Below are 14,099 nucleotides of genomic sequence, written 5' to 3' on the forward strand. Positions count from 1 at the left end.
ATTCTGTTATCGAATTGTAATATATATATATAATATAGTACGAATATGTTATTTTTTAAGAATAAAATTATGCTCGGCATATACAATGCGAAATCTTTAAATATAAAATAAAATAAAAAAACTCGAAATCTAACTCGTAATATAGCTACTTTATTCTAGCAAGTTCCTAAAAGAAATTTGAATAGTCGTTTCATTTAAAGCTACCATCGTTTCGGAATGTAGATTTTGCCGAGAACAATCGGCAAGAAACTCGATAGATACTCTTTTTCTCAAATTAAATACATGCTATACGAATACATTTATATAAGTATATGTATACTGTTTAGAAATCAACGAATACGGACTCCACGGTTTTTCATCATCTATTATTCATGTTTTGCATAATAATCCTTATTATTGTTTTAAATTACAAGATTAAATTTAATTATTTGTCAAAGTTAAAAAAACAGTTCGAATTTTTATAATAACCTTGCCCCTAGGATTAACAAAAATTAACAAAACATAGTTATACTGGTCATTATAGCTTACGTTAACCTCTCGTATTTATACGAGGATTGTCGCTGACTCTATCAAAACGAACTATATTATTGTGGAACCTTTAATAATGACTATATCCGTACAATGACTATCTAGACACTATTTATATTTTGATGTAACGGGGCGGCTCTTTAACTAATACTGTAATTTTTCACAAGGTAGTTTTAGAATTCCAATCGCAATTTGCCTTTGTGAGGGTTAGGAGTTACAGTTAGGAGTACAGAACGTAATGAAGTAATAATGCTTGTTTTTAAAGCAGGTAGGGGTTAACTGGTTCAGTATGGTTTGTTAAAAGTCTGAAATACCAAATTCATATACAGACAGATGACCTAAAGTATGACAGAGATATGCAGAGGGAGCGCGATAACATATAACCCTGAGGACGCAAGAGGGTCCTTTTTCAAAGCTTTTTGACGGTGTTTTTACACCTGTCAGTTGTGGATACAATTTACCAATCACATCTACAAAACAATAAGAATACAATATAATAATGATTTTCGCTTTCTAATGAAGCAGTCGCGTTTCTGCAGTGCCATGTAATGCCATGTTAGCTGCTGCGAGCCCCGATTTTGCCATTCTCAGAGCGAGAAAGACTTCATTCTGGCAAAGACTGAGACGCAGTACTCATTATATTTTAACTACTATGGTTAAGTAAGCCTTTTCCAGAACTATGTTGTAGTCTGCATCGACGCGGGACAATGCATTTATTTAAATTTTATTTTCTTTCTTTATGTGTAATATTTTGATAATTTTTGATGTCTGTATATTTCTAAATATAGGTTTGATTGATGACCCGAAAGAGTAGTTATTATTTTTATTACATAGTATATATCATAACAATACTGGATTAACTTAAGTGCGTCTATACACGTGATGTTCTATGGCATACTTCATTACCACACAAGCCGCGTGGGCGACACGGGGGCTCGGGTTATGGTCTGATCTTTAATGCTAAGTCTTCAATACTTTGACACGGGATCAAGAAGATTGAAGTATATTTAATAATATGATTAACTTAACAAATAAGATATATTACTTAATACTAGACTATATAAATAAAGCGTGGTATTTGTTGATTTTTATGAAGCACTCTTATCAGTATCAATTTTATTAACTTTTCTAACTTCAATTAACTTTTCTATAAATATATACTTAATATGTAATGGAAGGGTGCCTTTGTCACGAGTATTGTGTTATGTAATAGAGCGCCCTACATATACCACGGTAAAAAATATTCTCCTTTTATATTTTACGATATACTTATATAAGTATATAATAAGCCTACCTATTAAATTTAGTTAACACGTAGGAAAAAAACTAACTAAGTACTTTATTTCTTGAAGATTCTTCTGGGAATAATTCATTTCGAAAGAAAAATTTAAGTATAGTCTTTTAAAATGACTTTTCAACGATTCTTCTAAGAATTTTCTTAGATAAAAGTATTCAATATAACTTTGAGTTTGTTTACTGGTGTCTTCTTAAATATATTCATCTGTTTCAACTTAAATATATATATATATTTTTTTAAAAGTTACTTATTAACTATGATAACCCTACCACCCTCAATCCGGTAAGCATTACCTACTGTAGAGGAATAAACGAAATTCAGCAAGTTTTTCAAATTTTTGGTGAAAAGTTTTTTGTGATCTTGAGCGACGCATTGAGTGTAAGGAGTGCATTCTACTTCTTGCAGTGTCAATGTCTAGGGTTTCTGGCAAATGTAGGTCAATGTAGGGCTTCTGGCAAGTGCCATCAGGTAGTCGTTTCAAACTCAAACTCAAACTCAAATTCCTTTATTCAATATAGAAGTATTACACTTTCTTATTGATTGTCAAGTTAAACACTACAACCGGTTCGGAAAAAGAAAACACCCTGACCTGAGAAGAACCGGCGAAAGAAACTCAGCGGGACTTTTTTTTTTACGTCAAATTAATTATATACATAATTGTATATGAGTAGAAACAGCCAGGAGGCGATCGTTTCATTCCCAAGGTGTGCTATCAAACATAAACTCACTAATTGTATAGTAACCTTTCGCACACAAGCGTTCCTTAACAATTTTTTTAAATTTCGCAACAGAAGCATTTTGAACCTCTGTCTTCCTAAAACAATTTAAAAAATAGAACGTAATTTGACAACCCTGCTTAAATCGTTCGTCATTAGTCATAAGACTTCAGACCATATTATTGTGCTCGTAAGATTCTACTTATTGTATTGTAAAATACCATCATGACCATATTATTGTCTTTGTAAAATATCATAGTGTAGGAGTCGCGTACACTATCATTATTCTTCTTAATGTGTTAAGCAGATCTATGTCTTTATGATAATTACTTAGAGATATATTATTATTTAGCGATAATCTAAGTCTAGTGACAAGCTTAAAAAGCGGTTGATCCAAAGGTCCTGGTTCGAATTCAATCCCCGGGTCAGGCCAGTGAGTTCAGTATTTGGTCATTGTATTGGTAGCTTGCATTCTGGTAAAGTACGTGAAGCCGTTGTATATGCAATTAAGCCTTTTAGTCGTGTAGGATTATCGTGGCAAGGCAGACGAAATCATTTTTTGTTCGTCGGATTTTATCGCGTCTCCTATGTCTACTATTAATAAATAAGTCTTAATCAAACAAGTATTTCCCATCTAATAATATCACTAGGGTTATCTTTCATTTAACGATTTGTCACCTTTTCTCCCATTTTATCCCTCGAAGAATGCATCTTATTTTCGATCTTGTGTTATAGTACTCCACATTCATATATTATCTTGAAATATAGATAAGGGAATAAAATTGTAAACATTTCATACATATTTTTTTCTTTTACGTGATTAGGATACTTGAAATAATAATATTTATACTAAAAGCATTATTTAATAAAGTACTCCCACGATCTACGTTTCTATTAGCATCACTAAATAAACATCTGTTTTTATAGACAGATTTAATAAACATAACGGCCGATTGGACTAGTGATATAAATCCGTTCGTGATTCCAATGTTTTTGTGAAATGTTTGTTATTGAGCAGGTCAGTGCGCTGCACTTTTGATTTCGCGCCAAAAATATTAATGAGTAATCGAACCGAAGATGGCGTCGACAAGATGGCGGACCATAAACCATAACCGGGCAGATACAATGCTATCTGCGGAATATTCTCAATAAGTATGGTATTATTGGCCGGTTATAAGGAAATAAAGGCGAGGACACGACCGCTTCTGGTCGACGTTCAAATTGTATAAAATTTATTGATGCTGCTTTTGGAACGATCGGCAATTCCCGCTCCGCCGATTTGGCATTATTATCGGTACTCGGGCGAAATATGACAGCGGTTTAATAAGCACGATGGAGTCATTCCTGTTTACGGAATTCGGTGTTTTAAATCAAACATTTTATTATTTTCCTAATGTTTATTTTGTAAGATTGACAAAATAGGTAGTTTTAACTTATACCATATTAAATTATACATTGAGATCGCTTTGATAACTTGCAATGCTTTGTAAGCAGTCGTTAAACCAATAATGACCGATGATGTCCTCCGGAGCGATATCGACAACGGCGGCCACTGCGCTGTGGATATGATTAAATCTGATGAGAACGCAAACCCGACCGGAATTGGACCGAAGAAAGATCAAGTGCACGACCAACGGCTTTACGTGCTCTCAGAGATACGAATGTGTAAATACTGGAATTGTGTTTGCGGTTCTGAGCTGCTGCTGAAATTCCTTGAGAAAAAACTCAAAGCTATCGTAACCCATGTCACTCACGCTAAGCTAAACTGGAAAGAGATATTTATCTCCCATTTCCTCGAATCTGGGCTCACAACGGGTCAGCTTTTAGTCATGTTAAATTAATTTAGTTCCATCTTTATTTAAAACAATGATCAATTATATTTACCTAGTTCATAAAAATTCAACCAACACTTCAGACTAGTTATTTCTAAGGGGGAGGGAGGATGGTAAACATACAGGCCTTATACTTCTGATTCTTGATTAATATATACTTATTTATAAATTTCACATTTTTTCAATTTTCTATTTAAATACTGTTTAATTGTTTTAATGATATAGGTATGCAGTCGGATCCGCAAATAGGCCATCTGATGGTAGTAGGTATGTAGGTTGAGTGGGTGGTACCCGGTGGTTCCCAGGCGGGCATATAATTCAAAAGTTCCTAAAGATTCAAGCGTTATCCGAAATTTTTAAGACTTTTTCTATTATATATTATTGTTTCAAAGTAAAATTTAAATAGAAACACTGAAAATAATAGACGCTTGCACAATGTTACATAGGTCGGACGGTAGGGACGCGAATAACAGGCAGTAACTGCTACTAATATCGATTACAAAAATCCTTATTAAAGTTAAATTATTGTTACGAACGGGGGTCCTTTTGGTTGGGGTCTCTTTGGCTAGTGGTTGTGGTCTCTTTAGCTGGTATAACTGTTTCTAGAAAAATAAGTTAAAAAAAATGAATTTTAATTTGAATCACGCATTCCATCGTTCCATCAACTGTTATATATGTTATATTTTCTGTTTCTCATCACTCGCCCGTCTGTCAAAAAGATCAAGCTAACTTGAACGGGGTATAGTTAAAGTTCAATGTATTTTATTATTTCTTCTTACGACTTTTGCTTTGACATGTAGATTGCTTTAATTAATATTTCTTAATATAATAACTTTGATTTCTTATCAAAAAATGGTACTTAAGAAAAAGTTATTAGGATACAGCTTACAATACAATCCTATATAAATAAAAACGCACTTTTCTTTTATAAATGAAGTCCTTTGTAATATTTTCTAATCCATTTCTTAAGTAAATAGGACGCTAGAGCGTGTACTTAGCTTCCAAGTACGTGTAGAAACTGTATGTACAAACGTCGCGTCGAGCGTCTTGTACGAGGCACGCAGGCTCCAAAAGTGAATCCCACGCGTGCGGTAACTCGACCCATCGCAGCATCGTTATGAAGAACGTTAAGCGATGATACGAGTTTAGTTCTATTGTTTATGACACATTATGACCAAAAACATAATATATGTTTTTATGCCATATTTGACCGATTAATATGTACGTATAATAAAAAATAATGTAGGACATAGTGGAACCTTTTAAGCATCACAAGAACATAATATACGCACATGTACTAATTTACGATTTAGATTAATATTATTGTGTTTAAAATCATATAAATTAGTATATGTTAGACGTGTAAATTAGTGTATGTCATCTCACTATATATATTATCAATATAACTAGTAATATATAACTCTACAATTGTGCGATTGCGTGCGTGTGTGCGTTTCGTTCGCTTGGAAAACTCGTTTGACTACATATACACCTAATATATATCTCAAAAAGTATGACAAAATCTATCCTACATCCGTCCACCCGTCGCAATAACCTATGATCCTAAATGTACCTAAATGTACCATCCTAAATGTAATGTGGTTTTTTTGTGGTTTAAGGTTTAGTTCTCACTCCACCACCCTGCTCCAATGCCACGTATATACGTGGCTCATATTTATCCGCCACATGCAATCTGCATGTTCTCCTTTACCACCATATATAGATCATAAATAGAATTTTAAACACAAATTAAGTACATAAAAATTCCGAGATTTGAACTCGAAATCATCGGTTAAGATTCACGTCTTCTAACCGATGGACAATCACGGCTTATAATCAATCAAAATATAAAACTTCCTTTAATATAATAAAATGTATCATCAAAACAAATTATCTTATCCGTCGAAAATAATAAAATATAACTCAGCCTACTGGAAACCCTACAATCGCCTTTAGAATGGTTTTGAGCATAATAATAAAAATTAATTACGATCAGTGAACAATCAAGCATTGCCTAATGCGACATATTCCTTGTAAGGGCAGGTATTATGTGCCACGTGGGCGACGCTCGCCGCCCAACGCAGCCAGTGGGCTTTAACCGCCCATTTGACACGTATCGATGACAAGTATGGCTTTAAACGCGGCCGCACATCGCGGCACATCGCGGTCAGACCTGTCACGTGTCACTCATCTAACTAAACGTTACTACTGACCTATGAAATTTAATCTATTTAACTCTCCACAACCTACCGTAATGTGGCGTGAAATGATCAAATTAAATAATTAATTATTTATCAGAATCGATTTAATTAAAATGTAATGTAGTATGGTATTATTTTAATTTTTAATTGCACTTAAGATTATCCGTGATTATGTCATTCCGAACCAATCAGTACGATGCGAATGCAATTTCTTTGTATGCTGTATATATATATCTATAGTCTGTACAATAATAAAATCTATCTGCAGTTTGAAACACAAAAGCTCATTGCTTCACTGCCAAATATTGGGAAGTTCGAACCCGAGCTTTTAAGCCTATGACAATAGCCGTACCCAAACTTGGCACAAGTTTTACATCTTAGTCGGACTTAGAAGGACAATATTTTAGTATTATTTGTAAAGGCTCATTAAAGGTAATTTATAAGTAACGATAATCCTCCAATACACGGTAGAGCCACGTAGTACTGACATACTTTCTAATCCTGCTTCTTGACAATAGGACATTACTGATTGTTATTTAAAAAAATATACATATAGGTATCTGAAAGTAAGACGCGTAATCACGAGGAGTTATACAAAAAAAAAATATTTCAAACAGTTGTATTGAGTCGTTACAGCACTCAATCGAGTGTTTTCATTGTTTCCAAATACGGCCGAGTATCTGATGGACGGTGTTCGAAGTGCGCCCACGTCGAGCGCATTGCGCCCGCGCACTCCGCGGACATGCGCTAGGGCTGCCCCTCGGTATGGGTGTGGCTGTTTTGTTGATATTATTGCTTTTAAATTGACTTGTTTTAAAACACGCCGAACTATAAAAAATAAATCTTATTCGCAAAATAATATGTTGGGATACATTTATGGACTTTACACCAATTGTCTATTAATAAAGAAATTAGCGTCATTTATAAGTTGAAAGTATACAAAAGTATCAGATACGATGAATTGTTGTTTAAATAATGCAATGCAAGAAACACACCAGTGCTTTGATAACGCAAAACTAAAGACAAACGAACCGCAGCTGTAATAAAGTTTACCAAATCTATGAATTATAACCTCTTTGTTCAATTAGCTGAAGAGTAAATTTAGCAATATAACCTGGATTTTTTTACAAAACAATTTTTTATAAGAATAAAAAATAAAATAACGATGTTTAAAAAATAACCTCGTGTAGCCAGCCCTGCAATACTTCTAGCCGTCTCCCCACGACACGAGCGTCACCGCATGCGTTGTGTCGACATGCACAAATTGCCGCGCACTTTTTGTTCTAATCATTTTATTAGCTCATTATGTTAATCGATGATCATTGTACTGACTGGTGGCGATCATCGACCTCATGTAGGTTGGGAGAACAGCAGACGTGAGTAATGTCGAATTTGTCATAGAAGTAACGCATCATTAGTAATGGTCACGAGCGATTTTAAGCTATCACGATCGTTTTTATCAAAAACGAAACGTTCACCCCATTAATTTAATTGCTGGGCAACAGCCTCATAAGGCTTGGTGTTTATTCCACCATGCCGCTACCGATGTAGCGACACACGTGACAAAATGTTTCCATAAATATCGTTCCATTTGTTAAGTGCCTGTACGTATATACTACTATAATACTGACCGAGATTAGGGACCATAATATGTAGAAGAACCTTCTCAAGAATTGCCTATTACAGAGTTACCAGATTGATGAACTATTTTCAGAGAATAGCGGCAAAATACTGCAAGATTAGGCAGATATTGGACGGCGTTTTCTTTTATAATTAGGTATAGTACTACAATACTCAAATTTCAAAATGTATACCTCGCCGCGGTTTTTATTAAATTTCGTAATACTTAAAAGCGCGAGATTATGTTTTTTTTAATTGCTTAATTTAAAAAAAAAACATAATGCTTGCGATGCCGCTAATAGTTTCCATGTGAAGCGTTCATGGTTAATATGTCACTTTGACACAGACTCGAGCCATAATTTGATAATGTTAACGATAATCATTAAAGTCACCATCACTTAAGTAATTTATCGACAATAATTGCGCTTAATAATGATCGGTTTGAGGAAAATTAAGTTATAAGGAAATATTATTTGACTTCACTTGAGAATGAGTTTATTTTATTGTAACCTCTGTATTGTAAAAGACATATTAATCTTTCAGATTCATGTTAAATGGAAACATCACTTTCAGTTATAATAAGTAATTCATTTTAGAGGAAAATTAATTGAACTTTTAATCGTTTAAACTTAATTGCTTCTGTTATGTTTATTGACTTGCAGTTTTTGTATTCGAGGAATATGAGCCCTTTTTAACGTATTCGCTAGACTTTTATAAATTTTTAGGCTGGTACATCTCTAAAGAAAAAAAGAACCCTTATAAGATCACTCTGTCTGTCTATGCGTCTGTATGTATAAGTTAATATTAATACCAAATACTCAAGTTTGCAGTCTCTCGGAATTGTGAGTCGTAATCATCACACCTCTAACTCTACGAAATCAAAAGATATGGTTTAGGGATCAAAGCCTATAGGACACTTCCCGTTGACCTAGAATCATGAAGTTTTGCTTACTTTACTCCTCGAAAACCCAAAATAACTCTCCCCAATTCCAGCAATCGCTTCCTCCGCGTCTCTGTCATATATTGAACATTAAAGTGTTAAATTACGTTTTAACTATGTATCCTCCTACCTATTACCTGGTCCAATCGACAAATTAGTTAAGCAAACAGATGTGACCTAGACCGTCCGAAGCGTTAACAGCTCTACTATAAAATGCACTACAAACAGTTCTTGATTAATATACTCGTAATCTTATTTCAATTTTACTTTCAAAGTTTCGAAGTTTTTCCAACATTCAAAACGCTATTTCTTCGCGAATCCACAATTAAAATCATTGATCAATTAAGAACTCGACTAATGGTGATGAATTTAATATCAAAGTTATTTATTTGTCTTTAGTCCTCGTGTGATTCAAATAATATAAGTTAACGGCCTCTATTCTGATATATTATGTTTAGTAGATTTTATACAAGCACCAACAGGCATTTAGCTGAGTGTTGGCATAAGCTCTAAGCGTTATCCTCAAACAGAGAAACTTTTATTTAAGTACCTAATAATAGTAATCAGTCATTTAAATGTTAAATAAATAAATTAACATCAAAAAATATACTTCAGTTTTTTGCCGATTTTTCTCCATCTAGATTCCAAACGATTTTATATAATAGAGACTCAAAAGTACAGATAAGAGTCTACTTGAATCAAGTATATTTTTTTAATCTCACTGTGACGTCATTAATGCGTTGCTATATAATATTGTCTTTTTGAAAGAGCTCTATTCAAAATGACAAATGCCGATAGTATCATAAGGCCCATAAATATAAGAGCCGGTTCAAAGACTTGAATTACCTGTAACTGGACGCAGCCGACCACTCTATTAAAATATTACGTCCGTATACAGTACCGTAGTCCCAGCGCCGTCCATACTATACCTACAGATAATTTTATTATATGTGTTAATTACATAGCTATAACATTCCTGTGTTTTTGCGGGGGAGTGGCGATTTACCGCGACACGCCTGCGAGTGCGCAGTGAAAGGTGATACGTGCGTGTACGTCATTCCAGCAGTTCAATAAGAACTCACTTCGTAGCTCATTCGTAAAATGTTAAAACCAGACTCACGCATTCACGCTGATACGCTATTTGAATCCTTTAATGTTTTAATTATTATAGTAAATTTCGCATATTACTTTCTAACAATTTAAGACTGCGGTGAGTTTCGTGTTAAAGAATAGCTTTTAGAGCTATTTGCAAGAATGTTTAGAAATAGAATATCAACAAAGTGTGATGAATCAGAATAATGAGTAAAACATTCCTAAGTATTAGTATTTTTGTGGAAGAAATGTTCATTGAAACCAATCACTATCGGCCCGACCCGGGCCTTGAGCCCAGAACCTGCAGCCATATAAACTAGCCACTAAACCAACGAGACTACGTTTAAGTATATAAATTGCAATTATATAAGGAAAGATGGCGCTAATTAAATCATTCAAGTTTCCGAATCACTCAGGCTAAATACCCCTTTGTTTCATTTAATATCCGAATTCAGATTATACTACGGGTAGATTTTATCTGCACTCTGCTGTTACTAATAAGTGTTGTATTAGATTGCATTTTTTGTTGGAAACTTCTAAGTATATAAAATAAATATGTTTTGTGAAGTCACTGAGGCGAGGAAAACTAGGAAGAAGAATATGCATGATACATTGTGTAGTTTATGTTATTACGGCTAATAATAACTACACATTTGGCAAGGCGCGCCTTCCTTAGAGTCTATTTTAAAATTTAGGGCATTATGTTAAGTGTCTTGTAGCCATGCTTGTACGTGGAGTACAAATCAAAATCTTCATAATACGTCAACAGTTCATTCTTTCACAAATGAACATTGTCTGTGCAAACTGTATTGAGAGGACCCCGTGGCTAGAACGAATATTAACCGAAGATTACGAGTTCGCATCAATGATCTCTTGCTCGATGGTAATAGAAAATGTTGTGAGGAAACCTGCCGTGAAAAGTGCCGTATAAAATCCTGACACATGTCCACCAAACTCCAAGAAATGTCTCTAAGAGAAGAAGACACAAGACACGCATTCAAGGACACATTCCGCCTGGAATCTACTTCTTTTGCAGACAGACATTTATCTTGCTTATAAATACCTTATATCGGTCTGCGGAGATAAATATAAAAAAAAGAAAAGATGAAATCTTAAGTAATTAGTAAAAGCAGTTAAAGCTGAATTAATGGATAATTTAGTAAAACATTTCACGAGATATAATTTTATTATTATATGAGATAGGTATGTCAACATATTTTTTTCTTTTCTTATTTGTGTATAATAACGCGATTATATGACATACGTCTTTTGTTCGTCTGGTAATGAATGCATTTAATCCCACATTTAGGGCAATTGAATTTTGTTGTAAAATACACTTTTTAAACAAATAGATAAAACATTGACTTATTTCTCACCTAGAGAATTATTGTGATTGAAAAGATAAATGCCAGAACAAGGAACAAATCCTCTGGAATATACAATAGGGCTTCGTGGAAACCCGACTTCGTCCGTGCTTAGTGTTGTTGTATTGCGGTTTGGCGGTCGATTGAGCGCTCGTTTTTACAGATGCAAGGTATTTTTAACTTCTTCGGTCACATAAAGCCAATTTCTAAGGGCGATGGTGACTATTTAACATACGGCCCATTTACCAGCCCGCCTGCATGTTACAATAATAAGAAAAAACTATATTTCATAAAGTTGTGTTCCAAGGTGAAGGGTCCGTGTACCGTTGAGCTTTTACGACATTGCTACTTGTCAAATCATTTCTAAATAAATGAATGTATGGAATTTTAGACGAACGAAATAAAATAATAATATTATTCGTAATGATATACAGAGTGGGTCCAGTAAGTTGCAGTTGCCAAAGTTATCTGTAATGGTGTCAGTGGAAGCCAGAGGCGTTAGTTTATTATTAATATCGAGTCCCACGTAAGCGAACAATTAAATATGGTCAAGGCAGTTCGTACAGTCGGCTGAATGCACACAGCTTGAGCCTTTGTACTTGTTGTAAACACATATTGTGATACTACATCAACTTATGAAATTGTAGGTGACGCCTATTTTTTATTTAATCTGTCACCACAGGCGTATCGTCTATGCTTCTGATGACGTTTTTTCTATTATTTTGATTTTGTTTAGTAGTTTAATGTAAATGTTTCTAGGCAACTTCACAATAGAAATTCCACGATTAATAATTTATTTGTCTGCTATGGTCTATCATGACATTATTATGGAGATATATTTAAAGGTGTAGTATGAACAAGTTTATTTAAAAACAGTGTTTTTTATTTATTATGGTTTAATATTATTTGTGATATATGATGAAAAGAAGAAAAAAATAAGAGGGAGTGAGTAATGAGACTAAAGATTGAGATAAATGGAAGGAAACTGCGCCTAACGTGAATCAGAACGATAGGCAACGAAGACATTAACTATATTAAACCTTTCTATTAATGAATGAAGGCCCAAATTCCTTGAAATTTATAAATGTGGTAGTATCCAATTATATACCATATTCTCGTTTAATTTTGACAACACTAAGGCCACTTATTCGGAATTATAATTGTCTTGATGCAACACGCCATGAAATCTAAACTAATAAAGAGGCGACGTTATTTGAGCCAAGATGGCCCAGTGGTTAGAACGCGTGCATCTTAACCGATGATTTCGGGTTCAAACCCAGGCAGGCACCACTGAATTTTCATGTGCTTAATTTGTGTTTATAATTCATCTCGTGCTCGGCGGTGAAGGAAGACATCGTGAGGAAAACTGCATGTGTAAGAATTTCAACGAAATTCTGCCACATGTGTATTCCGCCAACCCGCATTGGAGCAGCGTGGTGGAATATGCTCCAAACCTTCTCCTCAAAGGGAGAGGAGGCCTTTAGCCCAGCAGTGGGAAAATTTACAGGCTGCTAATGCTAAAAAATGCTAATGCACTGAAAAACTACTAAATCAAGATACATTAAAATTATATCAGAGGATGCAACACGTTTTGGACAAAGTTTCAGAACATGGCAGACAACTACAGCCGACAGTTTTGCTTATCTCACGTAAAATAGCTTCTATCTTAACTCATTGCCAGGTATTTATTTCATCTGAAGCGAGTTTATTTTATCAAATAATTATTTTGATCAATAAATCGACATATCAAAGTGAACAAGTACTAAACGACTGCATTAAAGCGTCAGCGCATTTTAAATCCTCATTTACAACTTTCTTTAGGGCTTTTTTGTGTAATGATCGAAAGTAACAAAATACAAAGTATATTTAAATTCCAATTTGCGAATACGTGGCCGACTGTACCCTTTACCGTCGACATGCAAATTGTAGGCCTATAGGGACTTAAGCTCATGCTAATTGGCCGGAGTTATGCATAAAGCGGTCTGACAATTATAATATGAAATGTGAACAGGCGAAGCGGGCTGCGCGATAATGTTACCGGCTCTTTAATGAAGCGATGCCTTTAATTAGACGTCAACTTATGTTTCCACGTTTTGCGTATTCGCATTTATCAGTTCCTTTTTAATTTATGTTTGGGATAATAGACTGGTCGATCAACAACAGAGATCGCTAGTTTGAATACGCACAAGTAGAACTGACTGTTGATGTGGTTGCTTGTGTTTATAATAAATCTCGTACTAAGTCGGCGACGGAATTCTCATGAAAAACGTGCAGAATGCACATGTCGAATGAAGTTATTATATCAGTATGTATATCAACAAACCAGTAGTAGAGCGTGGTGGAATAAGCTCCAAGCCGTTTAAGGCACTAGCCCACCCATCCATAGACGATTTTTAAATATGATATGATATAAGGAAAATTATGATATTAATCAGAACGGTCAGTTTATGGTTTTGAGGAGTTATTTAATTTTAAATAAAAAACTACGCTGCAGTATCTCATTTAAGTA

At 34.4% G+C, this 14,099-nt stretch overlaps 1 protein-coding gene across 1 annotated transcript in view; it reads left to right on the forward strand.

Moving 5' to 3' along the window:
- LOC125071537 overlaps positions 1–14,099 on the forward strand; it is a 31,003-nt gene that overhangs the window by 1,549 nt on the left and 15,355 nt on the right. The window lies entirely within an intron of this gene.

Source organism: Vanessa atalanta, chromosome 19 (assembly GCF_905147765.1).
Source record: "Vanessa atalanta chromosome 19, ilVanAtal1.2, whole genome shotgun sequence".
Taxonomy (NCBI): Eukaryota; Metazoa; Arthropoda; class Insecta; order Lepidoptera; family Nymphalidae; genus Vanessa; species Vanessa atalanta.